The sequence below is a fragment of the Schistocerca nitens genome, chromosome 1 (genome assembly GCF_023898315.1).
Source record: "Schistocerca nitens isolate TAMUIC-IGC-003100 chromosome 1, iqSchNite1.1, whole genome shotgun sequence".
Lineage (NCBI taxonomy): Eukaryota > Metazoa > Arthropoda > Insecta > Orthoptera > Acrididae > Schistocerca > Schistocerca nitens.
The window spans coordinates 743091167-743112501 of record NC_064614.1 but is presented as its reverse complement, the minus strand read 5'-3'; positions in this window follow the sequence as shown (position 1 = coordinate 743112501).

Here is a 21335-nt window from a genome sequence, read left to right as displayed (position 1 = left end):
GAGCACTATGGGACTTAACATCTGAGGTCATCAGTCCCCTAGAACTTAGAACTACTTAAACCTAACTAACCTAAGGACATCACACACATCCATGCCCGAGGCAGGATTAGAACCTGCGACCCCAGCAGTCGCGCGGTTCTGGACAAGCGCCTAGAACCTCTCGGCCACCTCGGCCGACTATTGCCCATGAAAACCACACATTGCATGTTGTAGCACCATACAGCGAGAACTTCAGAGGTGGTGGTCCAGATTGCTGTACCTACCGGTACCTCTAGTACCCAATTGCACGTCCTCTTACATTGATGCATGCCTGTGTTCGTCGTGGCATACTATGCACAAGTTCATCAGGGCACTGTTGGTCCAGATTGTCCCACTCCGCAACGGCGATTTCGCGTAGATCCTTCAGAGTGGTCGGCGGGTCACGTCGTCCATCAACAGCCGTTTTCAATCTAACCCAGGCATGTTCGATAGGGTTCATATCTGGAGAACACGCTGGCCACACCAGTCGAGTTATGTCGTTATTCTGAAGGACGTCACTCACAAGATGTGCACGATGTGGGCGCGAGTTGTCGTCCATGAAGACGAATGCCTCGCCAATATGCTGCCGATATGGTTGCACTATCGGTCGGAGGATGCCATTCACGTATCGTACAGCTGTTACGGCGCCTTCCATGACCATCAGTGGCGGACGTCGGCTTCACATAATGCCACCCCAAAACAGCAGGGAATCTCCACCTTGCTGCATTCGCAGGACAGTGTGTTTAAGGCGTTCAGCCTCACCAGATTGCCTCCAAACACTTCTCCGACCATTGTCTGGTTGATGGCATATGCGACACTCATCGGTGAAGAGAGCGTGATGCGAATTTTGAGCGGTCCATTCGGCATGTTGTCGGGCCCATCTGTACCGCGCTGCATGGTGTCGTGGTTGCAAAGATGGATCTCGCCATGGACGTCGGGAGTGAAGTTGCGCATCATGCAGCCTATTGCGCACAGTTTGGGTAGTAATACGACGTCCTGTGGCTGCACGAAATGCACTGTTCAACATGGTGGCTTTGCTGTCAGGATTCCTCCGAGCCATAATCCGTAGGTAGCGGTCATCCACTGCAGTAGTAGCCCTTAGGCGGCCTGAGCGAGGCGTGTCATCGACTGTTCTTGTCTCTCTGTATCTCCACCATGTCTGAACAACATCGCCTTGGTTCACTCCGAAACGCCTGGACACTTCCCTTTCTACCGTATCTTCCTTCGCCGTCGGCGTTGTCGTTGTTACCGTGAGACACCGTTATACCAAGAGGAAAGGCGCGTCGATCTTTGAGCATGAGATATGATGACCTTAAGCCATTGACAACACACAACGGTCACGGTAGCACCTGATTCCAGAATAGCTGCAGTAGTTAAGATCTACGAACTATCCCCTCTTGACCAGGTCCCCAAAACTTAACTCGTAACGAGATCCCTTCAAAGCAAATTGTCATGACGATCGTCTATAAAGGCTTCGTACAACGAGAAGAAATGTTACAGTCTATGGAATAATAACAGATACGACCAAACTGTCTTGTCTCTTCTGCTTTATTTAACATAACTTCGTTCACAGTTTCATTTCGCATTCACCACTCATTCACCGAAACCCTTTGATGAACAGTTTTGGTTGCTTGACACCAACAGTCAATGATAATGATACAGCTTTTCTCCTTTTTATAAATTGAAGCCCGCTCTCCGGGATGTAATAAAAAAAAACCGGTCTCAATACCGCGTCCCTCGTGAGATGCGAATATACTTATCCCGGAATTTACCGCCCTGTAGGTGTACTCAATTTAGTGACCACACTTCACTGTCCGCTATTTTACGTAACTGAATGTCCATTTTTTAGTCTGATTATACACTGTGGCTATTTAAAATTCGCCCCTATATTTTTCACAACGCACAATTAGCACTTCGTTACTTGTTTTCTTTTTTTTCTTTTTCTACGAGTAAACGGAAAAAAAGACGCCGTATCATCGGCTTAGTCGATATAAAGCAAAACACCTTAATATGCCCAATTTTACCTCTTCTTATAGGATCGGCTACCTTACCCATGAATTTATTACATATTATTTCCAATAACGCTAAACAGATATCGCCGTTATATTTTAATTGTATTCAAAAGCATGTTACTACTATTATGACCGACCAAATCGTAACAAATCGCGCGGCGTGCGTTTTTAACGATAACTTTACGCTATTCAAGTTCCGTTACAGCTGTCTTGACTCGTAATGTTACACGGCCCCCCAGACTGTGATGTCTTGAAGAGGGTTCCAGACAGAACAGGCTTTTTTTTGTGTACTGTGACAGGAGAGGGTATTTGTTTCGGCGAATACACTCACTCTCAGATTCACTCAACAAGTCAGTACATACATTCTACAATATTTAAGTTGAGTTAATGGGCCTAGACAAAATGCCCTTAACTAAATTGCACATTTGTTTATAGGTTGTCTTAGGAACACTTCGCACTAATCACTTCATTTTCACACCACATTTTTTTTTTCTTGGATGAAGCCCTCAGTTCTTCAACCGACTGTGCAAGGCAGGGATCACAGCCGGGTTCGACGATTGGCATCCTAGGCCAAAACCCTTATCAGGCCACTTGTTTAACCAGAGAGGATTTGGTCCTTTTTTTCCTCTTAATTCCACTTTTAAATCATCCATCCTCGCTGTTCGGTGAGAGGATAAATCGTATTTCAGCGTTGTCATTGTTGTTGATACCAAGATGGTATCTCATGGAAATCGTCGGTACATTCTTTAATTTTCTTTGTAAGTTAGTATAAGTACGTATTTATCCATTGGTGCTTTTATTTAGTCCACTGAGTGTAGTCTTGGTATCATTCAGTGTTTCTTGAATCTATATTTTGCTCATTATTGATAATACTTCTTCAGGTCTATGTGAGGGAACAAGCCTTTAATTACATCAGTATCACAATCTGCCAGGAGGTAGCTCCCTTCATGAGGTATTTTCATTATTTTATATGGACCTGTATATAAATATTGCCATTTCTTATTCAGTCTTTTCCTGGTTGATGCTTTTGGGTGATTTCTCAATAAAATTTCTTCCCCTACATCATATGTGACTACTTTCTTCACATTTTTATCAAAACGGGTTTTTCTCAATTGTGCTTGATGCTTCAGGTTTTCGTAGACCTTCTTCACCATATCTTCTTTCTTGGTAATCTTTTGTTCTATCGCAGGTAATTTCTTCATCCATTCTGGCACAATACTTTCACCAAATACTATTTGGTTAGGTGAATAACCTGTCGATAAGTGTGGTAAGTCATTATACACTTTCTCAAATTCATAAATCCAATCGATCCATTTATAATGTTGTTTGGGTATATACGTCCGTAAAAATCGGTTCAACTCTCGGAAGATTCTTTCAACCGGATTTCCACAAGGGTAAAATCTTGAGATGTAAATGTGCTGGATTCCTTGTTCTTTCATAGTGTCTCTCCATACTTTACTTGTATAATAAGCAGCATTGTCTGTCAAGATCATTATAGGTTTGCCAAGCTCAGTTATATAGTTGTTGATAAATTTGCGTAACATGGGTCGAACGTGGAGATTTTTCAAAGGATATAATTTCACATATTTTGAAAAGAGATCATAGAAAGCCAATACATATTTGAACCGTCCACGTGTCACGGGACATGGCCCACAGACATCACATGACACCAACATTAAAGGTTGTTGTGGGATGATAGGATGTAATTCTATCTTCCGACAATAGTTTATGGGTTTCGCCTTCTGACATATTTTTGATTTCCTTTCTGACTACTTCTTTCTTTGTCCATGGGATAAATAGGAAGTACGACAAAAGGGTTTATGTGCATACTTCTTTATATGGTATTCAAAGTCTTTTATTATACCCGGACGTTTACTAAAAATCGACTGATATGCTTCCAACAAGTAGTACAGTTCATCCCTTTGGATAACAGATAAATATTCTGATTCTAACACCTTTTACTGCAATGACATTTTATCCATCATTTCTTCAGAACATTCAATAAGGCATATATCATACACATTTTCATCATCAATACTGACATATTTTACCATTAGATTCATACACAATTGATTTGGAATTACTCGGCCCTTTCTCAGGGTGGTTGTCAAAACATTACCATTGGAATTAAATATACATTCACCTTTCTCTAAATTAATGATTGCACCGGTCTCACATAAAAAATCCAAACCCCAGATACATGGTACTGTCATTTTAGGAACAACCAGGAATGTACTTTCAATTTGAGCCCCCTGTATTGTAACGTCAACACGTACCTGTTTCACAAATTTTTGCATTTTTGCGCTGAACGCGCCAGACACTGTACATCCTGTGATAGGAAAAGTGGGCATTTTTACCCCTCGGCTTATCTGTTTTAAACAGTCCATCGTCATGACACTTTGTGATGACTTTCGTTCTAACTCCGCCAATTTATGATTGGTTTCCTTTTGCCATTTAGGTAACTCATCAACTATTTTGTCTTTTATTTTCTGAAATTCGCTAGTGAAGAGCTTAATTAATTCATCATTTCTACTTAGGTGATCATTGATATTTTCATTTGGCTGGGATCCAATAGTAGTCTTAACCTTGTCTACAATTTCATTTCCTTTTATTTCTATCCATTCAGATAGATCTTCGTCAAGTCTTTTAGTTTGATCTACTAAATACTTGTCAATCCCCTTACGAGCATCGGACTCAAACTCGACTATTTGTTTAGAAAGCTCTTCTATCTGTGCGCTAGCATTGAAACAGCTGCTTTCACACTTAATCATCCTATTGGACAGGCCATCATAGCTCTTCGAAACTACCTCATATTTCTTTTCTACGTCATGAAGTTTTCCCATTAAATTATTATATTGCCTTTCTAAGGTGTTAGAAAACTCTACATCTAGTTCTCCAAATTTCGCATTTAATTGAGTCTCCCAGTCCGTCTTTAATTCTTTCTTAGTATTTTCTAGTTTATAATCAAAGGTGTTCAGCTTGCTTTCCAAAGAATCCATTTTAACTTCTAATGAACCAAATTTGGCCTCAAATTTTTCATTTAACTTTTGATTGTCCTCTTTTAATTGCTTATTATCTTTTTCTAGTGAACCAAATCTTCAATTCATTACACCCATTTGAGTATTTATTGATACCAGCATATCAAGTATTTTTGATTAATATTTCCATTTTGAGGATCAACTTGCTGATCTACTTCCGAAACCTCAAGATCTTTATGTTCTCCCACGCTGCTTACCTTACTTATCATTGTATTTGAATCTCCTAACGGCTCTAAATCAATAACTGTATTATTATCTGTACATGTCTCCTGTCCCACATTGAGCTCATGGGATGCATCATCCCTATCCTCTTCACTTTCCTCTCTCTCTCTACTCATTACTCTACTCAACTGCACATTATCATGTATTCTTTTCGTTCGTTTTGACATGATTATTCACTACCAAGACATACACTTATTTTCACTATGTATTTATATATATTTATCTACCGAAATCACAAGTCTCAACTTCCTTTTTTTTATAATTATACAGTTATTTTAATCATACCTGGTAGTATCGCTCACTTTTAGCGATTATTGAAGAATACCTCTTTCATTGGACAGACTCACTGGCTGCTACAATATTTTCCAACTCTAGGGTTCGTGAATCCGGATGACACTCGACTCGATGCAGCAATCCTCCTCGATCGAGCCCCACGTTGGGCGCCACTTCTACCGTATCTTCCTTCGCCGTCGGCGTTGTCGTTGTTACCGTGAGACACCGTTATACCAAGAGGAAAGGCGCGTCGATCTTTGAGCATGAGATATGATGACCTTAAGCCATTGACAACACACAACGGTCACGGTAGCACCTGATTCCAGAATAGCTGCAGTAGTTAAGATCTACGAACTATCCCCTCTTGACCAGGTCCCCAAAACTTAACTCGTAACGAGATCCCTTCAAAGCAAATTGTCATGACGATCGTCTATAAAGGCTTCGTACAACGAGAAGAAATGTTACAGTCTATGGAATAATAACAGATACGACCAAACTGTCTTGTCTCTTCTGCTTTATTTAACATAACTTCGTTCACAGTTTCATTTCGCATTCACCACTCATTCACCGAAACCCTTTGATGAACAGTTTTGGTTGCTTGACACCAACAGTCAATGATAATGATACAGCTTTTCTCCTTTTTATAAATTGAAGCCCGCTCTCCGGGATGTAATAAAAAAAAACCGGTCTCAATACCGCGTCCCTCGTGAGATGCGAATATACTTATCCCGGAATTTACCGCCCTGTAGGTGTACTCAATTTAGTGACCACACTTCACTGTCCGCTATTTTACGTAACTGAATGTCCATTTTTTAGTCTGATTATACACTGTGGCTATTTAAAATTCGCCCCTATATTTTTCACAACGCACAATTAGCACTTCGTTACTTGTTTTCTTTTTTTTCTTTTTCTACGAGTAAACGGAAAAAAAGACGCCGTATCATCGGCTTAGTCGATATAAAGCAAAACACCTTAATATGCCCAATTTTACCTCTTCTTATAGGATCGGCTACCTTACCCATGAATTTATTACATATTATTTCCAATAACGTTAAACAGATATCGCCGTTATATTTTAATTGTATTCAAAAGCATGTTACTACTATTATGACCGACCAAATCGTAACAAATCGCGCGGCGTGCGTTTTTAACGATAACTTTACGCTATTCAAGTTCCGTTACAGCTGTCTTGACTCGTAATGTTACACCTTGTTGAGAGCCCTTCCTGGCGGTAACAATGCGGACGCGATCGAACCTCAGTTTTGACCGTATAGGCACGGTTGAACTACAGACAACACGAGCCGTGTACCTCCTTCCTGGTGGAATGACTGGAACTGATCGGCTGTCGGACACCCTCCGTGTAATAGGCGCTGCTCCCGCATGGTTGTTTACTTCTTTGGGCGGGTTTATTGACACCTCTGAACAATCAAAGGAACTGTGTCTGTGATACAATATCAACAGTCAATGTCTATCTTCAGTTCTGGGAACCGGGTTAAAGCAAAACAATTTTTGATGTGTGTACAATTTGGTTATGTAATACATTGTGTTTTGTATTTTATAATCAAATCAGACAAAAACCTATTTCGTTGGTTATATAACCTAATTGCATCTGGTGAAATTGGCTTTGCCTGAAACCAGTAATCAAATAAAGGAATAGTTCGCTTTAAAGTTATGACGTGTTATCCGAAAGGTTGCAAGTTCGAGTTCCAACGAACCTGAGCTATTGCTTGAGCAGAAATTGTCATTATTTACGAGTTATCAGAGAATAAACTCCGTGGTACTGGAGGGAGCTTTAGAGGGTAAAAACTGTGCAGTAGGACAGAGACTGGAATACATCCAACAAATAATTGATGGTGTGGGTTGCAAGCCGTACTCTGAGATGAAGAGGTTAGAGGAGGAGAGGAATTCGTGGTGGGCCGCATCAAACCAGTCAGAAGAATGATTACTCAAAACAAAACAAAAAAATCATAATTATATATTGCAGCTATATTTGAGAAAATACCGCTCGTGTTACTACGCAAGGATCGCAGTAAGTTGACCTTCATACAACGAATCGCTGCTCCGCCAACGGCAGCTGATTATTTCTCTCATTTTCCACATTTTCCCGTCCGAACACCTCATGCTGCCTGCTTTCGCGAGTGATACTCATTTGTTGCTGGAATTTGCGTTTTTCTTCACGTTTTGCTGTCCTTGTCGTTACACGCTGTTGAACTGAACATTGCGCTAGATTAGTCTGGGTACACTCTATCGAATTGGTACATTAAACTTCAATGTGAGAAACATTTCATTCGTAACGAGTAATAAACCGGCGCTATCCATTGAAACTGGTCGTTGCATGAAACACGTGACGAGCAGTATTTTTTCGGGATTATTCCGTCTACGCAGTGTAAAAACGATTTTGCAAATATTTTCAGCCCAAAGACTGGATGCTGCAGCTCTCCACATTAGCCTGTTCTATTCAATCCTCTTCATCTCTGTGTAAACAGTGCAAACTACGTCCATGCCAGCACGCCTTTATCTCCCTCTGCAATTCTTATCCCCCCTTTCTTGTTTTTACAGTTCTCTCCATTGCTGAATTGGCGTTTACTTGATGCTTCACGATCCACGATGAATCCTATCAACAGATCCGTTCTTTTAGTCAAATTGTGCCTTAATTTCTTTTCTACACAATTAGATCTAGTTCCTCCTCGTTACCCAACTGTTCTTCAGGACTCAATTGTAGCACAATACTGCAAAATCTCCTGTTCTGGTCTTTTCTGCTTATCGTCCACGTCTCACTTTCATTCGATGCTGCACTCCAGGCAAATACTTTAGGGAAAGGCTTCCTGAGAGGGAAAGTCATGTTAAACATCATGCACTATGGGACTTAACTTCTGAGGTCATCAGTCCCCTATAACTTAGAACTACTTAAACCTAACTAACCTAAGGACATCACACACATCCATGCCCGAGGAGGGATTCGAACCTGCGACCGTAGCAGTCGCGCGGTTCCGGACTGAGCGCCTAGAACCACGAGACCACCGCGGCCGGCCAAAGATTTGAGAAAATATTATTATTTTACTAAACAAGATTCTATAGTGGATAATGTATTTGAATACAAGAGACGGAATCTGTACTCCATATTGTGCGATCAAAGGATTTAGGGGAACAAATCATATTTACAGACAGATTCTAGAGAAAGTGTGTATTTTGACTATATCCGCTCATTGTCATTACTACGAGATGTCAAATGAAGTCTCGACACCTAGACGAGTTAATGGCACTGTGCAACACAGCTATAAGATCACTTTTTCTAAACCCTAAAACTGTCTCCCACTGCGAAGCATCAGAGTGAAATTTGCCTCAAAGGTACCTAAAATAGTCTTCTGCAACGGTGCAAAAGTGTGGCGTCCTGCGACGTCACCCTCTGGCTCGATGACCTTCAAACAGCAAGGTGCCGACACAAGCGAAGAAAAGGCCAGAAATCATAAGTTCCTGACGGTGTAAGGTGGGTTGAGGATGTCACATTGGTACCAGAATTCACCACGATTGTGCCCAGCGCCACCGTCGACGTGACACACGATGGGACGCATAAAGGGCATCAAATAAAATACCCGCCGGCCGCGGTAGCCGATCGGTTCTAGGCACTTCAGTCCGGAACCGCGCGAGACTGCTACGGTCGCAGGTTCGAATCCTGCCTCGGGCATGGATGTGTGTGATGTCCTTAGGTTAGTTAGGTTTAAGTAGTTCTAAGTTCTAGGGGACTGATGACCTTAGATATTAAGTCCCATAGTGCTCAGAGCCATTTGGACCATTTTTTTAAAAATACCCCTTTCCTCGGGGCCTTGATTTCCACCCATTTCGCGGTCGAAACCGACAGTTCGCATTGTAATGAGCGAGAGGACGCAGTTTTGACAGCTTTTGACACTGCTGGCACCCGCTGACGTTTCAACCCTTCTCTGAGGACTCTGTGGGACTGCATCCCCATTGAACGTGATCGCGCCCCTACGGAGTGTAGCGCGACCGCAATTATTGTTCTCGTGTACAGGTTGGAACCGCTAGGCAACCTCCTGCAAACCCTCCCAGTCACATGTTTAAGCCGGCCTGAATGACCGAGCGGTTCTAGGCGCTTCAGTCTGGAACCGCGCGACCGCTACGGTCGCAGGTTCGAATCCTGCCTCGGGCATGGATGTGTTTGATGTCCTTAGGTTAGTTAGGTTTAAGTAGTTCTAAGTTCTAGGGGACTGATGACCTCAGCAGTTTTGTCCCATAGTGCTCAGAGCCATTTTTTGAACCACATTTTTAAAATCTCTGTACATGAAAGAAAATGTCTTGACTGACTAACTCATCACAGCCAAGACCAAGCCGCTGAAGACAAAGACTTGAAATTTGAAAATAGTGTTGATCTTATACTGTAGGCATCGTTTAGTAAGGGATTGTACGAAATTCCACGAATAACGGGGTGAAGAAGGGGACAAAATCTTTTTTAAGACTATGTAGCTATTAAGGCAATTTTGTAGCTAGAACTACGAAAACTGGTATTTAGTTTTTTAGTCAGAAATAAAAAATACGTGCTTCTGCATTTAAGGAAATTCAACCATTAAGGAGGTAAAGTAGCGGGTGATAATTTTTTTTAAACAAATCATTATTGAAGTACTACTAAAATATTTTTGAAGCTGCAGCTATGAAAATCGGTATTTAACTTTTCGGTCAGAAATGAAAAATATATGTTTGAGTGTTTTTTGGAAATTAAACCCTGAAGGGTGGTGAAATAGGGAATGAAAACTTTTATGAAAATATTTCGTTATACATATAACACGTCAGCCTCAGTTGCAAATAGAAACCAGTCTTTACCTAGGTTTCAGCCAAAATAATTTGGCCTTCTTCAGAAGCCATTGACACTAAACTATTTCATAGCTTCTGAAGAAGGCCAAATCATTTTGGCTGAAACCTAGGTAAAGATTGGTTTCTATTTGCAACTGAGGCTTACGTGTTATATGTTTAATTATCACAGTCTCTGGCGGGGCTACACGATGTTAAAAATTCTTATATTTCGTTATCTTAAAATATTTATGAAGCTAAATCTACGAAAACTGGTTTTCGACTTCTGAAAAATACTGTACGTGCTGGGGAACGAAAGTTTCTATGGAAGTACGATTATCATAATATGAACTCAAAAGGCAGGATTGATAAAGACCTCAGACTTCAGGAACCAGAACCGCTTTTTAGTCAGAAGTACATTCGGAAAAGACTACGCTTCTATGGCCTTAATTAGCATGAAAAGTTTACAACATGTTGCAGTCTATGCACAACATAAAAATTCGATAAAAAGAGCAGACTATACAGTCTACATGAGTGAAGCAGCGGGCGCTAAACTCAAGTGGGCAAGTGTCCTCGAATATGTTGTCGAATTGGGAGATCTCAGAGGGACCGCCTGCCATTTTATTCGCGCGTGTGTTAACGACTTCCTCTTCCGTCCCCGTCATCACGCCACAGGACGGCTGAAAACGTATAAACACCCTTTGTTGCTTCGGGTCAAGTTATCACGTTTAAATTTCGCCGAATAGTTTTGAACGGTCTCTGAAACCTGTACACGAGAGCAATAAATTGCGGCCGCACTGCGCTCCAAAGAGCTGCGATCGTTGCAGAGGAACGCTGTTGGCACCTTCGAGCGAAATTTCAAATTGATATGTCGCGTTAGGAGACAATTACGGGGTTTCGAAAAAGTGACCCTTTAATTGTTACTAGTCACAGGAGTGGTAAGCAGAGCATTACTTAGGTGTTATAGGTAGAATACAACATTTTTTGCTTCAGTACAGTGGGATATAGAGAGAATTTGTGTTTTTGAACTCCACCATCAGCAGTATACACTGAAGCGCCAAAGAAACTGGTGTAGGCATGGGTATTGAAATACAGAGATATACAAAGAGACAAAATGCGGCGCCGGTCAACAACGCCTATATAAGACAACAAACGTCTGGCGCAGTTGTTAGATTGGTTACTGCTGCTACCGTGGCAGGTAATCAAGAGTTACGTGAGTTGGAATGTGGTATTATTGTCGGCGCACGAGCGATGGGACACAGCATCTGCAAGGTAGCAATGCAGTGGGGATTTTCCCGTAAGACCATTTCTCGACTGTTCCGTGAATATCAGGAACCTGGTAAAACATCAAATCTCCGACATCGCTGCGTACGGAAAAAGATCGTGCAAGAACGGTGAAACGTCCCCTTAGAAAAATTTATGAATGACTGTGCTGATAAACCTCTTACATTATTTGCTTTTCAAACAGCTGAGCAAAACTGAACGTACTCAGACATTATTCTCTTTACTTATTCTGATCAACACTAAACTGACACATAATATTTTTAGCGCAACGCAATCTGACTTTTAATAATCCCTACAAAAGAGTGGCCCTGACTAACAATAACCTATACCTTTCATGAATCACTTACCTCACAAAAATCTTCGTTACTCAAACTACTGCAATACAGCGAGCGCCAATACTGCCAGCTAAATAAAAGATTCAAACTACTGAAGGCACTCACTACTGATAGGCATAGTTAGCAAATGAAAGATTTTGATAGAGAACAAACAATGTATTTACCTTAATAGTGTTCAAAAGTCATTATATATATATCAGTTCATGACATCCAGTCTTACAAATTTACTGTCTCTGATGAACACACGTCCAGATCATCTGCTGTCAAAACTCCGCCATCTCTCACCCCACGTCCACCACTGCTGGCGGCTCACCTCCAACTGTGATATATATATATATATATATATATATATATATATATATATATATAAATACATTGTTTGTTCTTTATCAAGTAATGTCTGAGTACGTTCAGTTTTGCTCAGCTGTTTGAAAAGCAAATAATGTAAGAGGTTTATCAGCACAGTCATTCATAAATTTTTCTAAGGGGACGTTTCAACGGGACCAACGACGACTGAAGAGAATCATTCAACGTGACGGAAGTGCAACCCTTCCGCAAATACCGCAAATAGCTGCAGACTTCAGTGTTGGCCGACCAACAAGTGTTAGCGTGCGAACCATTCAAAGAAACATCATCGATATGGGCTTTCGGAGCCGAAGGCCCACTCGTGTACCCTTGGTGACTGCACGACACAGAGCCTTACGCCTCGCTTGCGCCCGTCAACATCGACGTTGGACTGTTGATGACTGGAAACATGTTGCCTGGTCGGACGACTGACGTTTCAAATTCTATGGAGCGGATGGACGTGTACGGTTATGGAAACAACCTCACGAATCCGTGGACCCTGCATCTCAGCAGGGGACTGTCCAAGCTGGTGGAGGCTCTGTAATGCTGTGGGGCGTGAGCAGTTGGAGTGATATGGCATCCCTGATACGTGTAGATGTGACTCTGACAGGTAACACGTACGTAAGCAACCTGTCTGATCACCTGTATCCATTCATGTCCATTGTGCATTCCGACGAGCAATTCCGGATGGACAATGTGCACCTCACACGTCCAGAATTGCTACAGAGTGGCTCCAGGAGTACTGTTCTGAGTTTAAACACTTACGCTGGCCACCAAACTCCCCAGGCATGAACATTATTGAGCATATCTGGGATGCCTTGCAACGTGCTGCTCGGAAGAGATCTCCACCCACTCGTACGGTTATGGATTTATTAACAGCCCTACAGGATTCATGGTGTCAATTCCCTCCAGCACTACTTCAGACATTCGTCGAGTCCATGCCACGTTGTGTTGCAGCACTTCTGCGTGCTCGCGGGGGCCCCACAGAGTATTAGGCAGGTGTACCAGTTTCTTTGAATCTTCAGTGTACAATTTTTTTTTCTATGTACCCGAACTTCTTTCGACACTTGTGTGTCATCTTCTGGGACTCTCGATTTGTTTGTCCAAAAACATTATAAAAAGTTCTTTGTATCGCAGTTGACGTTTCTTTAGCCATTTTTGTAAGAAAAACGAGTATCGTTCATTCAGTATTTAGTATTATTTTCGACTTACGAGACTTTCATTCTTTTATTGTCAGTTTTTCCTTTGTGAATGAAATTTGCGGGTGACGTTCCCTGTGGAATAGTGTGACATATGCAACCAACTCTCTCTGAGACAGTATGTGATGTCCTTAGGATAGTTAGGTTTAATTAGTTCTAAGTTCTAGGCGACTGATGACCTCAGAAGTTAAGTCGCATAGTGCTCAGAGCCATTTTGAACTGGAATAAATCACATTTTCATTATTGCTAGCATCCTCGGCGCTAATTAATCTTCAGGGCCTCACATTTATCACCGAGCAAGTATGGCCCTACTCCGTTTGCTACCAGATAAAAAGGTTGGTAATGACCTACAAAAAATCCCCATTAATTTTCCATCAAGGTCAATGACTTTTGTCTATTCAGTCAGAAATGCCTATTTTGTTATTGTATTCGTAACAGGCCTAGCTGTAAGACTATACGAGTCTCTTAACCGATTTCGAGGAGCCCTCATGCATACGTCGTAGAGAGATTCGTGGCCACGGTTAGTGTGAAGCACCATACCCAGTTGGTAGATATAGCGTAGGAGTTACCGATAACGCTACATCCGCTCGAAACAGTACGTTACACGGTGTATTTCATAAAAGCAACCTGTGACGCTTCTAAAGCTTTTTCTGCAAACCAAACAATAATAATATTGTCACATGTTAACCACACTTAAGCCTAAATCCGAAAGCAGGGTCCTCAAAGAAGTACATCACCTAGCACTGAAAGCTCGTTTATTAAGTTCACTAACATATAGCCAGGACAGAACTGAACTCCTGCTATTTTTACATCAATCGAATATTTGATAATATACAAACATAAGACATTTCTAGAACCTTCGAGAAACTACAAATACTAAATAACTGTGGAGATCGGGTTTGAAGTGGCGACCCAGAACATGCCAGCCAGTGACGCTAATCTCTGAGCCTAACTGCATGCAGTACAACTCGCGATAATATTCCGTAATGACAAGAAATAATCACGATAAGTTGATGTCAAATTGTGACTGGACATGTTGAAAGGTCTCTGTTGGATTCCTTTCATGTTTAATTTCTCAAATTTGTTGTCTTTTAAGGAATAAATTCCTCTTCTAAATTTACTGTGGCGTTTCTGACTATCTGGGAGGAGACTGAGTAGTGGAACGTGTTACTTTTACACGTAAACAAGAACGATCTCTCACACTACTACACTTTAAAGCACAGTTTATATGTAATTCTTATATGTAATTCATGTCACACAGTCTCATACGGAACCTACATCCGCTTTCTTTTATATACTGTGTATGATAAGATACTATCATCCCCCTTCCCTTCTGTGTGAGAGGATGAATGATCAAATGTGTTTGTAGCTGCATGCTTGAGGGTAGCAGACAAGGCTGTCTGCTAGAGAACAGTAGGACCAACGTTGAAACAGGTAGCTACGGTTCCTAAAAGCAGAGAGGTTTCCATTCTTAGTATGGTCCGGTCCGTCCCCTGTCATGTTGGTATAGGAAGCTGCCCCTCTGGCGCCTTCCGTTTGTCTTTGTGAGCGACTCTCGGGAGCACGCTGGGTAGTTGAGGGGGAGTCTGGCAGCTGGAGAGTAAGCAGTTGGAGAGTTGCAGCCGAGCAGTAGGCAGTTGGAGTCCAGTAGTAGCGCAGGGCAGTCCAGCAGTTGCAGTCTGGCGGTGCGAGCGTCTGAAGTGGTAAGATCTCCGGCTAAGCGCGTGTCTGTTAAGTCCATAGGACAATGGATTTGTTAAGTTCAGCTTAACTGAGAATTTAATCATTTTATTTCGGGTTAGCTTTAAAATAGCTAAGGTTATCTTTAATTGCAGCGGAGTGTGATTCTCGTGTCCAGTTCAGATTATTTGGCGGTAGTTGCTTTGTTATTACTTTGTGAGTAAAGTGGAACCACGTGTTGGTCAGTAACTCTAAGTAAGATCAGTCTTAAAGGCAAATGGTTGTGTGATTATAACGTATCGTCTTGAAAAGATTTTGAATATACCAACTTTTCTTTATGTTCAACCCACGTGGCGTGTACTTTGTGAGACCAGTACCACGTGCTTATATAACTGTTTGACCCATCAGGTTAGTAGTAAGACGTTAGTAACCAGTTCGAGGTTTTTCTTTTGTAATTTGCTTTTCGATCGAATGTATTTTTATTATCTAAATTATTGTGGAGTTATACGCTTTCTGTAAATCAAGTTGACCACGTGGAGCATGTGGTGTAATCACCAAAGTAGCCATCAGCTATTCTTCTTGGGAAGATTTCACAAAGATTTAATGTGAATTTAGTATACCAGTGTGTGGTAATTACATGACGGACAGGATTGTGCTTCGAACGGAAATTCTTTGGGTAAAAATTTGAATCTGTTTGTAGTGATTAACTTTCTCTTGCATGCGTTTCAATGTTCTTTGTGTGTTGTTTTATGAATGCAGTGTTGTATCCAGTCTCCCAATCTTGACTCCATATTTTATGTGTTCCGTAATATTCCAATCTCACAGTCTCACAATCGTAAATAAGGCACCAGCTCAGTTATAACTCACGTATAATATGCTGAAATTTCAATGAACAATCTTTAAAATAAATTTGCAAATATAAACTGATTTCTTTCTTTTTATTTAAATTCTCCTTTTATATAGATATATTACCGGTTGTTGTATGACTGTAAAAGATTATAATCAATGATAGACTGATTGGTAATATGGTAAACTTAGACTAGTTACCTGCTGAAACAGTGGCCCAGTAAACGCACGGTTAACCTCCCAAGACAGCTCACAGTTTTAAACCGCTTTCATGGTCTAATTAGCACCCGATTTCAGCATACCAAATTCAAGTCACAATCTTACGCTATTCAGCAAAGCAAATTCATAAAGCAATATTTCACATGGCGACCCTGTTCTGTGATTCCGCTAGACTCTGGAATCTCTGAGACGTTAGATTGCAAGCGTTGTATAATCTTAATTTTTTTTCCCTACAGCGCTCAAACAACTTTTGCGTTGTTTCTGAGCAGACGTTCAAAAGATTCACGGCGTTGTTGAGCGGCGTTGTGTTGTTTGTCTTGTTTTGTTTTCTATATTTGTGTGTTTTATATGTGTGTGTGTGTTTTTTTTTCTCTCGCTTGTAAATTCCACTGTTTCGAACAAAGATAAAAAATTTGTTTTGCGTATGAAAAAGTGCATACTAGGTTGGGTATCTTTCGTGTGACTGTCGTAATTTTTGGGGGACACATTTATTGTGATTAGTGTGTTGCGTACTGGGTGTAAACTGCACTAATGCTGACACGTAACCAAGCTAAAAGTAAGCGGTCCGACAACTTAAGCAACATGGACCAAGGGGATAATTTGATTTCCAATATTAACGCGTCGGGCGGTTCCGAAAATGCAATGGGGAATACTTCAGACGAAATGCAAAACAGCACGAACGGCCTCACATCAGAGCCACAAATTAATGTGCCTCCAACTAACCAAATTGATTTGGCAGAACTCGTGAAAGCCTTATTACAACAAAATAAAGAATCGTTTCGAGAACAAAAAGAATTATCAGAAAAATTGTTCCGAGAACAAAAAGAATCCGAAAAATCGATCCGCGAGCTAGGCGAACAAATGACGCAGAAATCTGAAAAATCGATCCGCGAGCTAGGCGAACAAATAGACGAAAAATTAATCCAGCAGACAAATAAAGTTGACAAGTCGATGCAGAGAGTGTCCGATGATATCTCACAAAGAATAAACAATCTGGCAAGTGAAATAAAAAGCGATATTATGAAAGAATTAGGCCGTACATTTGAACAAATCGATGACCGTCTGCAAGCCCTAGAACAGAGCAAGCGGTGTGGCGAGGCCGAATCTAAAGAAAGCGAAGAACGGCTACTTAGGAATTTCCAAGAGCTGAGAGAACAATGCCAAAGAGATCGTCAGCAGGTACTCTCGAGGGTCCAGAAGGCTGAAACGCATTGTCCCACGGTCGTTAGCAACACAATAGCGGACAACAGTTTAGCGATCCACGCGTTGGAACTGCAGGTCGAACAATTGAAGCAGACTGGGGCGGAGGACAAGAGACAAATAGATGAGAAGATCGCGGCATTAGCGGACATTGTAGGCAGGATGAAGCTGACGGAAAGCGAGAACAATATCACACAGGTAGCGGCCGCAGAGACCGAAGAAGTGCGTTCGCTTCTTAAATTCCAGAAGGGACAGTTTGAAGTGAACAGACAGCACAAAGCTGTAACAGGCGATTTACAAGAACGCGTGGCGCATCTGGAAAACCGCATGGCGTGTGATTCCGAACTCGCCAATAGCAATAAAAATAGCCGTACGAACAGTGCAGAGAGGGACTCCGGCCACGAGGGAGATTTTGACGACAGGGAAGAATGTAATTTAAGGGGCAGACATGAGACAAATAGAAACATTCAAGGGCCTCGCCAGGAGGAAATGCGGGGATTTGATTTCAAACATTTCCTTACGGTAAGAAAGTTTGAGATATTCCGAAATTCTCAAAAAGGCATACATCCACGAGCATGGCTCGAGCAATTTGAGTTCTGTCTTCCTCCCGACTGGGCAAGTTCACATAAAATAGAGTATATGTGTGGCTATTTGGAAGGCGAACCGGCGAGTCGTATGAGGTCGGCAGCGCGTCACTGCAACTCCACTCGGGAGTTTCGACAAGCCTTTCTGTCCGCCTATTGGTCGGAAGCGGCACAAGATAGGGTCAAACATGGCATAATTATGCTGCCAAATTTGAACCAGTCTGGTTTCGGCAGCCCTGCACGCCTATTCGACCACATGCTGCAGGCAAATCAATTTTTATACGACCCATACGGACCTGCGGAACTAATTAGGATATGCATCACCAAATTGCCGATGCACTTGCGGCACGTCATTCTTGCGGGACGATGCAAAGAGGACGTGGAAACGTTTAAAACGCCTCTCCAAGAGTTGGAATACAATACACCAGAATGCCCGCCTAATCAGGCACAAAGTTATTACGGGGCTCAGCAGCGCGATCGCAGTCGTGGCCGTATTACTAATCAACGGCGTGACTGGTCGTCGCGACGCGAACGAAACAATAATCGAGACAGGCCGTATAGAAACTGGGGTAACAGTCGCGAACACAGGTGGAACAACAGAAATGATCGAGGACGTAGACAAGATCGTGAACGCTACAGGTACGGCAACCAGAATCGTTACTACGATGAACACGGTGGGAGTAGGATTGTAGGCGGAGCCCCACATGATGTTGAAATTCGGCCGGCCAATCCTAGACATAATCCAGTAAATGGAAATGAACGAAACCGGCAGTGACAAATGATCAGCCCAGAAGGCGCCATATCGGAACAAATGAGCGACATGGCAAATGAGTACATAGGATTTATAGAGAGGGGAAAGAATTGATTAGTTTAAATTTGTGACATGCATTTTGAATAATATGTTAGTAAAAATTAATGATAAAGATGTTTCTATGTGATTGTTGAAGTGATGTTTTAATTTGTTTTCTCCTTGTGCAATTAGGATTTAGGTTGGTTCCAAATAAGAAGATAAAAGGTTTCCTTGTGAACAAGTGAAATTTTTTTTTTTTTGTGTCAATTGAAAAGAGTTGCTCCTGAGAGAAGCAAGATCGTTGCTGAAATTGTAAGAACTCAGGGGAATATCCGATCTGTGGATATTATGGGTCTGGCAAACCCAGGTCCCCAGCTGTTAGTAGCCTTGTTTCCGATTTTCTGCTTTCAGTGCTACTATCTATCTATTACTATTCTATATCTGTCGGTATAAATGAGGATCTCTTACTATAGTATGCGTGCTGTATGAATATTTTAAGATAGGAGAACTCTGAGAAAGTAATGAGTAAATCTGGAATCTTGAAAACAGGATGCGATAATACGATTGTTTAACCATTGGCTTCCCAATATGCGATGATATGTTAATATTGATGATATATGTTTTTTTTGTTCTTTATAGCTGAGTACGTAAAGTGTTGCCTGTGGATTGCGTAAGTAGATTGATTCCCTTCAAGGTGAAAGAAGAATTGTGGTTTGTGTAATTTACGTGGCCCTGAAATATTATTGTGGTAGTCAAATACGAGCAGTTTTTCAGCAAATAGAGAATGGAACGGAAATGTGGATCCTTTTTGTAGTCTTGATTGATGTTGAGCCAAAGCCTGAAAAATTATTCTGCGTGAATACTTGTCCTAGAAAAGCGACGTTTATGTGATTTTGCTGATGCTGTGAGCATTACAGCCTACTGTTTTCGCTGGTGCGGGATGCACTGCAGCTTATATGGTTTGTACTGAGGAAGTTTCCCTCTTGAAGGTAGAGGATGATTAAATAATTTTGATTATGGGAACGAAGGAAAGCTTGGTTTAAGGTAATAAGAATGAAGCAAAACATTTGTCATTTAAACAACAGGAGGATTCGGAGCTTTTGTGTCTGTTGTAAGTTCAATATGTTAAGATGATTCTATTTTACAGAATAGAGGTGACCACAATTTTGCCATTCATGAGAAATGAATCCAGAATAACCACCACAGGCGAAATAACTGATTTGAAGGCGAAAGGTAACGTAAAGAAGGAACGAAATCGAAGCAAAATGGGTAAGAAAATGTAATATAACCTGTATAATTAAAATATTTTACCTTCTCAGAGCCATCTGTGTGATTAATTCTTGTGATAATGTAATTTTTAGAGGAAATTTTCTTACTGTTTGATGTGTGAATATATGAGTATGATAAATGTATAATTGTGAGTCTCTTTTCAGGTGGGTGAACTGATATAAATGTTTTTGCGTGTAAATAACCATTGTTCTTTTTACTGTGTATGTTTAAGGAAAGTTTCTCCATATTTATCATGTGACAAGACGTAGGCAGCGAGCGTAAAGAAGAGGACAAATTAGAACATTGCTGTAGTGGTGTATACACGGTGTTGGAAGTAGCATTGAAGTAGCTTGTTGGATTAATTAGTAGTGGATAGAAGTAGAATTTTGAGTAATGCATGTTTATGGGTAGTTAGTTTGTAGAATAGACAACAGGTGTGCATGTGTGTGTGTAAATAACATGTGAACCCCATGCTCTCCTAACCTATACTTGCGCAAGGCATAACCCTATTCATTTTAGTGAATTAATAAGTGGCATTTGATTTATTAAAACACAAGTGAACCACATTAGTGATGTGGATTTAAATATTGTATTGTCAGTTCATTTAATTTTTATTTTTACATTGTAAAGTCATTTCACTTTTATTTTTTATATTGTCAAGTCATTTAACTTTTAATTTTATATTGTCGATTCATATAACTTTGTTCTTAAAAATTGTGAAAGACAATACTAAGTGGTATTATGTATGACATTGTGTAATCACATAAGGATGATGAAAAATTTCTGTGAATGCAGTTGAGAACGTGAAAGCGAACCGGCAAAACTCTTAAGAGACAGCGGGAGCAGCCAGGTAGTTGTAAACTGGCGGGTTTCCCAGCGGGACACGCTGTCAGCCAGGCCACTTTGGGAGCGCGGCCGACAACAAAAGAAGGATGGGACGCCGCAAACACTTTCCCTTTACCTGCAGCTAATGGGCGGCCGCCCCGCGCGACCCTAGCTGAAGGGAATGACCTGAGATGGGCGAGCGGTCCACCGCGCGGAAATCCATCTCCTGGCAACGCACCTCACGCACGCGACCGTGACGAGACGGCCGCGGTGAAACAAAACAAGGGGCGTGGAGCCTTTTGACAGGTACTGTCCAAAGAAACTTGCAGACGTCAACGACGCCTATCGACATTTCCTGACGGATGCCTACTGTCAAGCGACAGTAATTCATGGTTA